This window comes from Schistocerca serialis, chromosome 2, assembly GCF_023864345.2.
Source record: "Schistocerca serialis cubense isolate TAMUIC-IGC-003099 chromosome 2, iqSchSeri2.2, whole genome shotgun sequence".
NCBI lineage: Eukaryota > Metazoa > Arthropoda > Insecta > Orthoptera > Acrididae > Schistocerca > Schistocerca serialis.
The window spans coordinates 442,180,092-442,194,952 of NC_064639.1; positions in this window are offsets into that span (position 1 = coordinate 442,180,092).

Here is a 14,861-nt window from a genome sequence, read left to right on the forward strand (position 1 = left end):
TTACGGGGTTGTATGAAAGCCATGGTTTACGAAACGGAACCAGAAAATGTAGATATGTTAAAAGAACAAATATGTCATGCTTGCACTTCAATCTCTGCAGAAATGTTAAGAGGTGTCCATGCTAATATCGAGAGACACTTGCATCAATGCATCCAACGAGGGGGACATGCATTTGAACGTTTGTATTATGAATAATGGAATTATAAAGATCTGTCAGTCTATGATATTTAAAGGAACATCATTATATTCATCGTTCTATTGCAGTCAGAGGTATGACAGCGTTTCGTAATACTGCCAGTTGTGAAGCACGAATTGGTGTTAATAAATTAGCTGTCATATGTTGCTATGCCTTAAAACAGATAATTAATAATCTTTGGCCATTGTGAATATTATTTTTTTGGTCAGAGTCAATCATTCTTCTACACAAACACCTTTCTCAAGCTCAGGAATCGAACCCGGCACGCTTCTTACAGAAAGCGAGGTTTCTAGAGACAAGCTATAGGACTAGTTACAGCTGTAAAGTGTTTATTTTCCAGCGCTGGTCTTAGGTTTAGCAGGGTCTCATCTCTGTTGGTATAGAGTCTGTTTTACTGTTCTGGTTAGGCAGTCCTTTTGGCGTCTGTTGTATCCAGGATTAACTAATGTCACCAGAGGACTGCGTGCGTGGGTCACCTGCATACATACGCAAATGTGGACATGTGTGACATGTGCTATGAATTCAAGTGCTGTTAACCAGAATAATAAATATTATATCGCAAATTGTGACCTTCCTTTTTTTCCATAAAATTGAAGTAGGAAATAAAAAAGTGGTGGCACATCACTTAGCATTATTTATTTTCTGACACTAAAGTCTTTAGCATCAAAACATTGAGATAAAAAATATTTGTTGCATACCTACATATACCTTAAAAATTATTCCCTTTTGAGGTAAGGATCTAAACATTTCTTCGTATCTCTGTCTCCAGTATAGGTAATAATAATAATTTCGTGTGGATCATCGTCTCAGTGAAGTCTCTCAATTGGACACAACTTTGATAACTTGCTTGTCACTAACATACCCATGTTATCCTACTGGAGAAGGGGACCTACAGTTTTATGTGGAATCCAAACCACATCTCACTTCTGGCGACTCTTCACATGATTGAGAGGTGAGTGTTAGGTTAAAGTGCAGACTGAAAAGTCCTAGGTCCATCCAGTATTTGATCCCAGAACCTCTTGGTTTCCAGTCAAGCGTGTTACCACTAGATCGCCAGGTCGATTGCCAGTATAGATGATTGTGTAAAATGAAGACAATGTAATTAATGTGCAGTACATTTCCATATTTATTTTTATAAGGAGATATACAGGGTGGGTCACCTAACCTTTCCGCTGGATATATTTCGTAAACCACATCAAATACTGACGAATCGATTCCACAGACCGAACGTGAGGAGAGGGGCTAGTGTAATTGGTTAATACAAACCATACAAAAATGCACGGAAGTATGTTTTTTAACACAAACCTACGTTTTTTTAAATGGAACCCCGTTAGTTTTGTTAGCACATCTGAACATATAAACAAATACGTAATCAGTGCCGTTTGTTGCATTGTAAAATGTTAATTACATCCGGAAATATTGTAACCTAAAGTTGACGCTTGAGTACTACTCCTCCGCTGTTCGATCGTGTGTATCGGAGAGCACCGAATTACGTAGGGATTCAAAGCGGACGGTGATGGTCCTTAGGTACAGAAGAGACTGGAACAGCACATTACGTCCACATGCTAACACCTTTTTATTGGTCTTTTTCACTGACGCACATGTAGATTACCATGAGGGGTGAGGTACACGTACACACGTGGTTTCCGTTTTCAATTACGGTGTGGAATAGAGTGTGTCCCGACATGTCGGGCCAAAAGATGTTCAATGTGGTGGCCATCATATGCTGCACACAATTGCAACCTCTGGCGTAATGAATGTCGTACAGGCCCAGTACATCTGGTGTAATGTCGCCGAAGGCTGGCACAATACGTTGTTTCATATCCTCTGGGGTTGTAGGCACCTCACGGCACACATTCTCCCTTAACGTAACCCACAGAAAGAAGTCCAGAGGTGTAAGATCAGGAGAACGGGCTGGCCAATTTATGCGTCCTCCACGTCCTATGAAACGCCCGTCGAACATCCTGTCAAGGGTCAACCTAGTTTTAATTGCGGAATGTGCAGGTGCACCATCATGCTGATACCAACATACGTCGACGCGTTTTCAGTGGGACATTTTCGAGCAACGTTGGCAGATTATTCTGTAGAAACGCGATGTATATTGCAGCTGTTTGGGCCCCTGCAATGAAGTGAGGACCAATGAGGTGGTCGCCAATGATTCCGCACCATACATTTACAGTCCACTGTCGCTGTCGCTCTACCTGTCTGAGCCAGCGAGGATTGTCCAGGAACAGTAATGCATGTTCCGTAGATTCACTGCCCCGTGGTTTGTGAAACCCACTTCATCGGTAAACAGGTAGAACTGCAACGCATTCTCTGTTAATTCCCATTGACAGAATTGCACTCGATGATTAAAGTCATCACCATGTAATTGCTGATGTAGCGACACATGAAACGGGTGAAAGCGGTGACGATCCAGTATGCGCATGACACTACTTTGACTCAGTCCACCGGCTCTCGCAATGTCCCGTGTACTCATGTGTGGGTTCATGGCAACAGCAGCTAACACACCAACTGCACCCGCTTCTCCTGTGACGGGCCTGGTACGGACCCGTTTGCGTGCTACGACCATACCTGATGCAAACAGTTGGTGGTAGATGTTTTGCAACGTGCGGCACGTTGGATGCTCTCTGTCCGGGTACCGTTCTGCATACACCCTGCAGGCTTCAGCTGCATTTCGTCGACACTCGCCATAGATGAGTATCATCTCCGCCTTTTCAGAGTTCGAATACACCATGGTCACAGTTCCTACAACACTACACTATCACAGACGTCTGGTAACACGGTGTACTACAGTTGGTCTGCGTGCGGAGACGAATGCAGAATAACAATAGCAGCGAGCGCTACATGCGGACACTGCGACAGCTAGACCAAACCACAACAGTGCACTACAGTGACACTCGTAAACACGGTCGTCATCGTAAACATGTCCCTGCAGATGCTGCTCGCCGACCGTGGCCCTTATTTTTTTGCAACGCGCAGCTGAACGTCGGAGGTTTCAAGCGTCAACTTTAGGTTACAATATCTCCGGATGTAATTAACATTTTACAATGCAACAAACGGCACTGATTACGTATTTGCTTATACGTTCAGATGTGCTAACAAAACTAACGTGGTTCCATTTAAAAAAACGTAGGTTTGTGTTAAAAAACATACTTCCGTGCATTTTTGTATGGTTTGTATTAACCAATTACACTAGCCCCTCTCCTCACGTTCGGTCTGTGGAATCGGTTCGTCAGTATTTGATGTGGTTTACGAAACATATCGAGTGGTAACGTTAGGTGACTCACCCTGTATATGTATATAAATTAAAAACTATGACAACTGATTAAGGTGTTACCAATTGCAATAGGGAGCAAACATGAAGAATGGACCTGAGAAGAAATGATTAATGTGTTCTGCAAATAATTATATGAATGTTAAATGGAACTGAGCTAAACTGGTGAAATACGAAAAGAAGCTAGGTGATACCATTATCCTGTCATTCACATGCACACATCCATTTTGATGTAAGGGTCGCAACAGAGTAACCCTACAGTAAATACTGGTCTCTGCCAGTTAGTTATTCTTCATTTAAGCAGCTGGAAATAATATTGATTGCTGTCAAACACTTGGAAGCTGCTGTGGATGGGTGTGCTGAGTGGGCTACCAAAGAGCCACATATTGGAGATAACTAAAGTATCTCAAGTACTGCCCTCTCCTGTGGATTATGTCTCCTCTCCAGGAAATGTAGGACCTATTACCACCCATCGGCTTCATTATGAGAGTCATGTAACTGGTAGGTCGAGGGAGTAGAAACCAGAGAGAGCTCATCCCTCTGACCAACAAGTCTGAATTACAGTCTACACCTGAAAATGAAACTGAGCTAGTGTGACACATTTCACCTATTGGGAACCCTGCTGTGTCCTGGGTACCAGCAAAGAAAACTTAAAAGAGAAGGGATCTGTTAATCATGGATGAATGGTTCCCATTAGCGAAATGGCAAAGTATAAGAAGTATCACACTTTGCGCTCAATGTATCCGCCTGAAAGCCTTATTCGGCATGTTGAAGAAACTATTCTGGCAGTGATTGAGGAACAGGGTGCAACCAGCTGCAGTTGTGGTTCACGTCAGAGCAAACAAAGCCTATTACTTGAGCTCTGAGGTCTAACTTGGATGATTGCAGCGACTAGCAGAGAAGGCTGAGAGGGCCAGTTTTGTTCACACAAGTTCGTCAAAGTACATTATCTGCTGCACTATCACCAGGACCAATAGTGGCTCTCTGGTTCTGAGTAGAGTGGAAAACTTGAACCAGAGCCTTCTAAGGTTCTGGACAATTTTGTAGATGTCCCCAAGGTATTACTATAAGACCAAAATAAGCACTCCCGCAACCTCACAGATAAGATTGGGAAAATCTTAGTACACAACTGCTGAAGGTTTCACAATGAAGTCCTAAGTGCTTGAATTGCTAAAAAGCATTGGAGTTCACATCTTATCAGTTACAGAAAGTTGGTTAAAACCTGAAATTGATGCCAGTGAGGTTTTTGGTGTAAATTTAAGTGTACTCCAAAAGGATAGGTTAATGGGAAATGGAGGCGGCGTATTCATTGCAGTGGACAAGAAATGCAAATCCACCAAGACGGTAACTGGTGCTGTATGCACCAAAAACTTCAGTCAAAGGGAACTAGAACAAACAGAAGAGAATACATGTTTAGTTAATCGAATATAGAGGCATTAAGTCTGGGTAGGAGCACGTAGAGGAGCTGTGGCTCAAGTTTAGTGGCATTGTTGACCAAGTATTGGGTAGATATGTACCTAGCAGAACAGTTCATTGCGGGAATGAACCTCCATGGTATACGGTGACTGTAAAGAATCTTCTAAGGAAACAGTGACTACTGGACATGTAAGTGAAACAAAACGTAGAGCCATAGTAGAGACACGCTAAATGAACATTTTTGACTCTCAAAAGAGCAATATGTGAATCCTTCAAAGACTACTAAAACAGAGACTCATAGAAAGGTTGCTCACAAAACTTGTGCCGTAACATGCTTCTGATCTCAAGGAAGTCATAGTCAGAAGACACTTATCCCCATCTTCTTTCTGGTACCCAGATAGTGTGCAAATGAAGCCCTCCTCCTTCACTTCCTTAATACTGCATATCAATCCATTGACTTCAGGGCTGAACCTCTGCAACACCTACCTGCTTGTGGATTGATGCAAACACGAGCAACTGGTCTGTTCTTTCCATTAAGCCATATCTGCTGAAGCACTGCGCCATGCTGCACACAGATGTGTGATGCGACACAGCGCAATATGGTGAAGAGCAGTGCAGACTGAAGCAGAGTGTTCATAAGTGCACAGAAATCTTCTGTCACGCTGCGCTGAACCCCTTTTTTCTGTTTTCTTCGTTTGTGCAACACAGTGCGGTCTGTGTGGGCACAGCTTCACACAAATGAGTAAGAGAAATCAAATACTTTGACCTACATCTGCATATATACTCCACAAGCCACTAACTGGTGCATAGTGGATGGTTCCTTGTACTACTACTAGCCATTTCGCTCCCTATTCCACTCGCTAATGGAACAAGGGAGAAACAACTGTCTATGTACCTGCATATGAGCCCTAATTTTTCTTATCTCCTCTTCATGGTCCTTATGCAAAATTTACGGTGGTAGCAGTAGAAGCGTTCTTCAGTCAGCTGCAAATGCTGGTCCTTTAAATGTTCACAATAGTGTTTCTTGAAAAGAACGTCATTTTCCTTCCAGGGATCCCTACTGGAGCTCACAAAGCGTCTTTGTAATATACGCATGTTGATCAGACCTACCAGCAACAAATCTAGCAACACATGTCTGAATGTCTTTGGTATCTTCCTTTAATCTGATCTAGTGGGGATCATGAACAATAGAGAAGTACTCAAGAATGGGACACACTAGTTTTCTGTACTGGGTCTCCTTTACAGTTGAGCTACATCAGTCATGTGGCTTAATCAATATGAGCCCAAGCTGGATTACTGCCTGATTTTTGATGATATCTTCATGCAACTTTGCCTGATTTCTATCCCCACTCCTTCCCCAATCCCTCTGACATCAAGGGCCAATTGGCCTTGTATAAAATGTCAGGAAATTAAAAAATTATCAGGAATCTGAAAAATACAGGATGGTGGATCTAGGTCACTTGTCCTGCTGAATTTTCCATAGTCTATGACGTCACAGATCACTTGTGCTAAGATTCTAGTTGTCCTAAATGTAAATTGATAGGAACTTTAAAAAATATCGGATGGGAAATTCATTCTGACACTCCCAGCTTGCAGCAACTGCTCTATAATCAACTTAGCCACGCGATTTCTATGATGAGCCAGTCTACACACTTTATTCAGACTGGCTGACTTGGCGTTATGTTTCATGAACTGTAGTTTTACTGATAGTGCACTATCGGATCTGCACATGGGGATTAAGTGGAGTGGGAGAAACGCACACAACTAGTCCATAGGCACCGAAGGAGCAATGCACTTGACTGACCTGTACAAGAGCTGATGAATCTATTGCATGTATGTGAGTGTCTGCTGCAGCGTGTTCCACGTCCAATGACCTGTTTCTAAAGAAGGAAGCAAAATGGTGAGGCCTCTGTCGAATGAGGTGTTCCGGGTATGTACGTGCAGTAGCGGGCTCATCTGCTGACGAGCGAATTTTGTCACTTATTGTGAGGTTTTCTTCCCATAGGAGAAGCGTTTCCTGTCGATAGCGTTTGTACGTGTCAACTGAACTGACTGTTTGCGAACTGAGGTCTGTGGTCGTTGCGTGCATGACAGACGGTGGAGTGCCGATAAATCCAGTGACAGATGTTCTGCTACTGTGATGCAAAAGAGTTCCAAGAGACCAATCGGGAGAGAAGTGAAAATGCTGTAGAAAGTCAGCCCCCATTACTGGCTCATTGACAAAAACCATGAAACATTTCCAACACAACTTGTCTTCCAGACTGAAGTTAAGATTCGACGTGTGGTTCCATACACTGTGATGTGTGAATTGTGTGCTGCACGAAGTTGGAAGGCAAATAAAGTTTTTCTTGCTGGTGGTTGAACTTTATTGCCAAAACGAGCACAAAATCAGCAGCAGACAGAATGTTGTTGCCAGTCAGCTCTCTATTTGTTTTGGACAGGTGACAGTTGTTAGCCACACGTGTGACAGTGACATCATCTGCCAAGGTGTCCATAAACTGCATTCAGATAAGACGAATTTGATGGCTAAAGTATCAATGTGAGCGTTCTTTAAACCACTGTAGCACGATTTGAGCCTTATACCATAGTCAATTATAAGGGTGTTTGTGTGGGGAAACGCGTTATAATAGTTCATACAGACATGCGATTGGTACAGAGCAGTTGGCAGACTACTAACGGTTGTTGTAGTAACACATTCATTCTATAGATTCAGACAGTAGATCCTATGGCGAATTCAATAAGACACTAGCAGTAGATTCATACTATAGATGTAAATAGGCTCCCAACTAACTAATAACAATAGTAGAGATTCACATTATAGAATCTCAACTGGCTATAACGACCATGCACTGCCACTGGGCAGTATTACTCTTTAAGTAACTGATATCACTATAGGTACTCTTTGGAGCGAAAGAAAAAAGCGATAAATTGCGGGGCTAGCACTGTATTTTAAGCGATTTTTAAGCAATTACTCACGTAAACTGTGTGTCACATTTCCAGCAAATTTCTGAATGGTGGCAGTCGAGGAATCTGAAGATGTGAGCGACATTTGAAAGGTTTTCATATTTGCAATCAATTGGTGGGGTACTGGGACTTCTGTTTATGAACTTACATGCTTCCACAGGATTTCTGAATCATTTTCAGATGAATACTCATATGATTCTTTCAACAGGAGACCTTGTGCAGGAGGTCTTTTCTTTGTCGTGATGGCGAGTGTCAGGACATGTGATATGAAATGACCGTGTGTGCGGCTGTGGAGAAATTTTGCAAGCCTGCCAGGTTATAGGGCACAAAAATTTGTTCAGCTGCAGTGAAATACTTTCAACAATCATCGACCTTAAGAGTGATTCAAGGTTGTGGAGAGTTTCATTTCTCGAATGCTACTCTGAAATATTTCTGTTGAAGTTTGGACTTTGAATATTTTATGTGAAGTTGGAACATGATAAGAAATTGAACAATTTGTGCATTGCATGTTGGAGATTAAGCTACACTTCTCATAATATAACTACATATTACTGTAGAATTGCAGGAAAATGCCTCATTGTACAGTGAAATTGTAACAAATAGTCCTACATTACGATGAAATTATAACAAATTGCCTGATGTTTCAGCAAAAACTGTAACAAAATACCATATTTTATAGTAAAATTGTAACAAAATCACCCCATGTTACAGAAAAACTGTAACTAATTACCCCATGTTACAGCAAAAATTGTTACAAAATGCCTCATTTTAAAATAAAATTGAAACAAAATATCCCATGTTACAGTGAAATTGTAACAAATTACCACATATTAGAGCAAAATTTTAACAAAAGATCCATGATGCAATGAAATTGCAACAAAACACATTATGGTGGTGGTGGTTAGTGTTTAACGTCCTGTCGACAACGAGGTCATTAGAGATGGAGCGCAAGCTCTGGTTAGGGAAGGATTGGGAAGAAAATCGGCCGTGCCCTTTCAAAGTAACCATCCCGGCATTTGCCTCAAACGATTTAGGGAAATTACGGAAAACCTAAATCAGGATGGCTGGAGACGGGATTGAATCGTCGTCCTCCCGAATGCGAGTCCAGTGTGCTAACCACTAAAACACCTTATGATACAGTGAAAACTCTAGCAAATCATCCAATATGCCACGATGTTACAGCAGAATTCACTGACTGTCTGCAAGTAGTAGTATTCAAAAAGAACTTTGGAGCAAACCACAGACCCAGCATGACAGGTTGGTACAAGTTCTACGTCACTCACATAGCAATAGTTCTGATATAGAGGTTATTAAAAGATATGATGTTACAGATTTTGCAAGTGTTCAGTGCTGTTACTAAATATCTCTTAGCTACAACTCTTTTGTATCCTACTTAGTTTTTCTATGATGCTGCTGTGGAAGTAGGGCACTTGCTCTAAGTTTAAAATCCAAGATGGTAATCCAAGATATCTGTTCTATGATATCACAAACCAAGACAGTGATCCAGTACGTCAATGATGATATCAGAATCCATAAAGGCTGACCTGAGGATATATGCACATCTGGCAACATTACTAGCCAAAATAACTTTTCAAATTTCCTTGGCACTACAGCTGCCTACCCCAACAACTGATTCTCAGGGTCAAAGCTTAACAGTAATCAAGTGGACTGCTGCTGTTCAATTATTATTCACAACGATTCAATGTGGTCGCATTGTGCCTCCGGCAGTGCCCCAACCTTCAGTCTCCTCCCTCCTGTAACACCTGTAATCTCCCACACCCCACATACTCCCATAAATGTAAAGCCCGACCCCCTCCCACCACTCCTGCACTCACCGTCCCTGTCCGCCCTCTGGACGCCCCCATCCCTCCTGGCAATTCTCTTCGTCCCCCCCCTCCCCCCACCGCTGAGGACATCATCAGGTTCCTCACCATCGTATCCAAAATGTCCACCCTTTCCAGCGCCCTCACACCCTCCAGCAGATATCCCTCGCCGCCCATTCCATCTTCCACCTCAAAATGTATGCCACCTACTCCCACAACCAGGCCCATTTTACCTTCTCCCGTCTCTACACCCTCGTCTAAATCCCTGTCATGGCGCGAGAGCACCATATCCTGATCAACAACATCTGTTCCCCTCCCACCAACAAGAACCTCTTCATGCACACCATCACCACCCACCGCGTGGATGCCTTCCTCCTCAATGAAACCTTTCATCAGCCCCACCACACCATACACACCTCACCCTCCCTCCTTCACTGCTCCGACAATCCCTTCCCGATAGCGCGTGGCGGAGTTGCCGTTGGTCACCACCGCCAGATCTCCGTTTGGCTCCAACCTCTACTTCCCGACCCCACTGAACACCTGATCCTTAGTCTCTTCTTCCCTGGCCTTACCATAACCTGTGCCACCATCTATGTCCGCCCTAACGCCCCTATTCCTTTTGACTTCCTCTCCCACATTGACCATACCTTCACCTCATACGTGATCGCCGCCGACCTCAACATCCATAGTCGTTCCCCCACCCAGTTACAGCGGTGGCTTTGGTTCCTCTCCTCCCTCCAAGGCAACCTCGTCCACATTCCCCAGCACACCCACCCTGAATCCAACTCCACTCCTGATGTCGTCCTCCCCTCCTCTAACCTCCTTGGTCACATAGCGATGGATGTCCTGGACCCCATTGGTAGTGACCATCTCTCTGTCCTCCTCCCCATTTCAGATGGTCGTCGCCCCCGCCCCATCCCTCATAATGAACCTCCCCCAGAAGTACGTCCATGATTATTCCCTTCCCCTTCCGCCCCCCTAATGATATTGCCCATGCCGCCTCCTTTCTCCAGCAGACCTTGTCTGAGACTGTGGAGGCCCATGTCCCTCCTGTCGCCATCCACCCCCACCGTCCTACTTTACCCCCACAGGCCGTCCTCCTCCTCCGTGAATCCTGCCATCTCTACCTTGCCTTCCTCCACACGTTTGACCCAGACACACTGCAACACCACCGGCAACTCCAGAGACACATCCGTAATTAGCTCGCAGTTAAGAAACGCCGGGACTGTCGACAGACATGCACCCGTTTAAACGCTACACTTCCTATAAACTCGTCCAAGTTCTGGTCAGCCTTCCGCCACCTTACCGGATCTAAACTCCCCCCCCCCCCTACTACCCTCTCCTTCATGACAACCAACCCTTCCGTGACAACCTTAGTAAGGCCAATCACTTTGTCTCCTACCTCTCCAATGTCTTTACCATCCCCGACGATCCCCAGTTCGATTACTCCCTCTTCCCGGCTGTCCGCGATCGAACTGACGCCTCTGTCCCTCCCCTCGCACCTGGTTTCCAGTACTTGGACAACATTGCACACACCGAACTCAATGCCCCTAACACTACACAGAATCTCATCGCTACACTCCGCATGAAATGCAACACCCCTCCTGGTCACGGTTGTGTCACCTATCACCACCTTCGTGAAGCTTCTGCCTCTTTCCTCTCCATCCTGGCCAGGCTCTACAATGTAGTCCTGTCCACCGGCTACTACCCCGACCTGTGGAAAATCTCCCATATCCTGATGTTCCTTAAACCTGGTAAACTGCTGTCCGCTGTCTCCTCCTATCATCCCATCAGCCTTACCTCGGTCTTCAGCAAGGTCCTGGAATCCATCCTAACCCGACACATCCACCAGCATCTCCACCAGCACCGCCTCCTTCCCGTTACCCAGTGTGGCTTTCAGCCGTCCTTCTCTTCCAACGACCTTCTCCTTCACTTCACTCATCTCCTCTCCGAACAGCTCAATTCCTGTCGCTCTGCTATCTTCCTCTCCCTTGACCTTGAATGAGCCTATGATCGCATGTGGCATTCCGGTCTCCTCTTCAAGCTACAAACCTTCGCCCTTCCTATTAACTATGTCCGTCTGATCAGCTCCTTTCTTTCCCAACGTCCTTCCTACGTCACCAACCACAACACGGATTCCTACACCTTTTTCCCCTCCACCGGTGTGCCCCAAGGTTCCGTTCTCTCCCCTCTTCTGTACCTTTTGTATACAGCAGGCATGCCGCCGCCTTCACCCCCCATCCACCTTCTTCAGTACACCGATGACACCGCCTTCCTTGCCCTTGCCCCCACCCTGCAGTGCTCCCAACACCTTCTCCAATCCCATCTTGACCGGTTCACCACTTGGTGCAACCAGTGATTACTTAAGGTCAATCCTTCCCAAACCTAGGCGATCATTGTAGGCAAAACCACCCCTTCCTTCCGCCTCCTCGATTTCTACATCACCATCTATGGCTGTCCTATCGCCCTCACCCCTACCCTTAAGTACCTTGGTGTCACCCTTGACCTTCGCCTCTCCTGGACCCCCCACCTTCGAACAATCCAAGTCAAGGCATGCTCCCGACTCTGTCTCCTTAAGCTCCTTTCTGGCTGTACGTGGGGTCTGGATCCCTCCACCATCCTCCATACCTATAAATCCCTCATTCACCCTATCCTTTGCTACGCCTACCATGCCTGGATCTCCGCTCCCCCTACATTTTACAAATCCCTTCAGATCCTAGAACGCCATGCTCTTCACCTCGCCTATCGCATCCATCTCCCCTCCCCCATGCGGATCCTGTATGACCTTATTCCGTTCCCCCACCACCTCCTTTTCCTCGAATGGATACAGATCCTCTACACCTCCCGTAAACTCGATCCTCCTCACCAGCTGGTCTCTCCCATCCTCTCCCGTCCCCGTCCGCTGCCGTGCCTGTATTTCCATGTCCCACCTGCTCTCCATCTCTCCACTCTCCATACCCTCTCCAAAGGTGGCTTCCGCCAGCTCCCCCTCGCTGATGATGCCCTCCTCCCCTCCATCTACCCCTCCTATCAACTTTGATCTGCCCCTCCCACTTCCTGTGTCCTTTCCTTAAGGCACCCTCTCTCCCTTCTCTCTCCTGCCCTCCATCCTCCCTTCCTCCCCCCCTCCTCCCCCGGGCTTCCCCACCCCCTCCTACCTTAATACCTCCCCCCCAAATCCCCTGCCATTGGCATATCTGCTCTCCTCTCTCCCTCCTCCACCACCTTCCTCCACTCTAGGCAGTTCTCCGGACTCGCACACGCTAAGTGGACATTTGCGCGCCGGAGATCATCAGTTTAGTGTCTGTGCCGTTGTGATTGTGCTTTAGTGTTTTTCGCCGCCACGCTCCTCGTTCACTTGTACCGTCTGGTTCGTCAGTGTTTGTGTGCAGTGCCGACAGTGTTTTCGTGTGTTTTCATCGAGTGTGAATGGCTTCATGTTTTTTATTTATTGTATCTCCAGTTTTTTAACCTCCGATTTGTTACTTTTCTGTCTTCTTTTTCTCAATTATTGTCGCTCTTGTGGCTGAGGAGCAGAGTAGATGTAATCCGCTGCCAGCCCGCCTTTGTATAAGGTGCACAAATAACAATAAAGGAAAAAAAATATTTTCCTCTGGCAGTTATCGTTATTGGCTCACAGTTCTCGTTCTCTGGCCTTTATCGGGCTACCACTACAGGTAACCTGAAAGTTGGTAACGGAATAACTGCGTGTCTGTGTTCCTGGCACAGTGACTCCAGTCTTAGACCCCGGTGATATTTCCAGACAGGGTAGTTACTGGAGCGAACAAATATTTTCGTATTTCTTCGGAAATAGCCGCTGGCCATCGCGAATGACAAATAACATGTCAGAAAGTACAACATAATACATTTGAATATAATAATTATTATCCTCATCATTTATCAGGAGATTGTCAAAATATGTAAATATATTACAGTAACTGCTAATATTTACAGAATTGATACACTGTCAGAATAAAACAGAGTTATGCACTTTTAATAAATTTATGATACACAGAATACCCGATCTTGACTGTTGCGACCAAGTGCTGTCAAAACAGAAATATAGCAGTATTTTTACTTAAGCTGGTCTATCAGCCTCTGTTAAGATATTGACCTACAGAGTAGAAGGAGGGGTCAATGGAAGCGACCGATTCCACCTGTCTGCTTTGACATAAAGGTGTTGTGGTGTGTGAATGTCATTACGGAACAGTGTTTATGAATTGGTTTTTGCGTGTGTGTGTGGGGGGGGGGGGGGAGGGGGGCGAAGGCTGGCTGATCTGGTTTGCAGTGCCGGAATTTGCTGGTGGTAATTAATTTTTTTTTTTCTAGTTGTGATGTTTTGTGTATATATGGAGTATTGAATGTGTTTTAATTTGTGTAGGGATGTTTGATTCGTAGATTTTTGGGGTTGTGGTTTTATTTTTCGCAGTTGTAGGTGTTGGTTTTTTGGCATCAGTAGTTGTGGTGGACCTATATAGGACACCGGAAATGACCGATTCCCATTTTCATAGTTGTAGGTGTTGATGTTTTGGTATCGTCATCTGAGGTTGACCTATGTAGGTCAAGGGAAATGTCCGATTCCAATTTTCGTACTTTTAGTTGTGGGTATTGGTGTTTTGGTATGGTCACCTATGGTTGACCCGTATTGTTCAAGGGAAGTGTCCGATTCCTGCAGATTTTTGTTGGTGTAGCGGAATGCTGTATTTTTTTTCTTTTTGTTTTTCATTTTGTGTTTTGGGATAATGGTGTTTCTTTTCTGGCTTGTCCTCATCCTAAAACCCCCAACTTCCTGCAGTTCTCCCATTGGTTTGATTGTATATTTGGTGGGAGATGTTATTGTATTATTTATATGTAGCTTCGTGTTTGTTGCCATGTGTATGTAGTGACGTCATAGACACACTTAAAATAGCCATTTCCGGCATATAGATGACGTCCTGGGTCAAAGAAGACGGGTGGAATCAGACACTTCTGTATCAAAAAGTCTTTCAAACACTCTGTAAACCGTGCTTTATCTGAAACCAAGTTTTTAATGGTTGCGGACTTGCTGGCAGTTTGTTGAAAATGTATGTTCCTGAATGTTGGACCCTTTTTGGACCAAGGTTTTAGGTCTTTATGTAGATTGCTGTTCCTATTTCTAGTACAGATATTATGTATTGAGCTATTGGTTGGAAATACTTGTAACAAA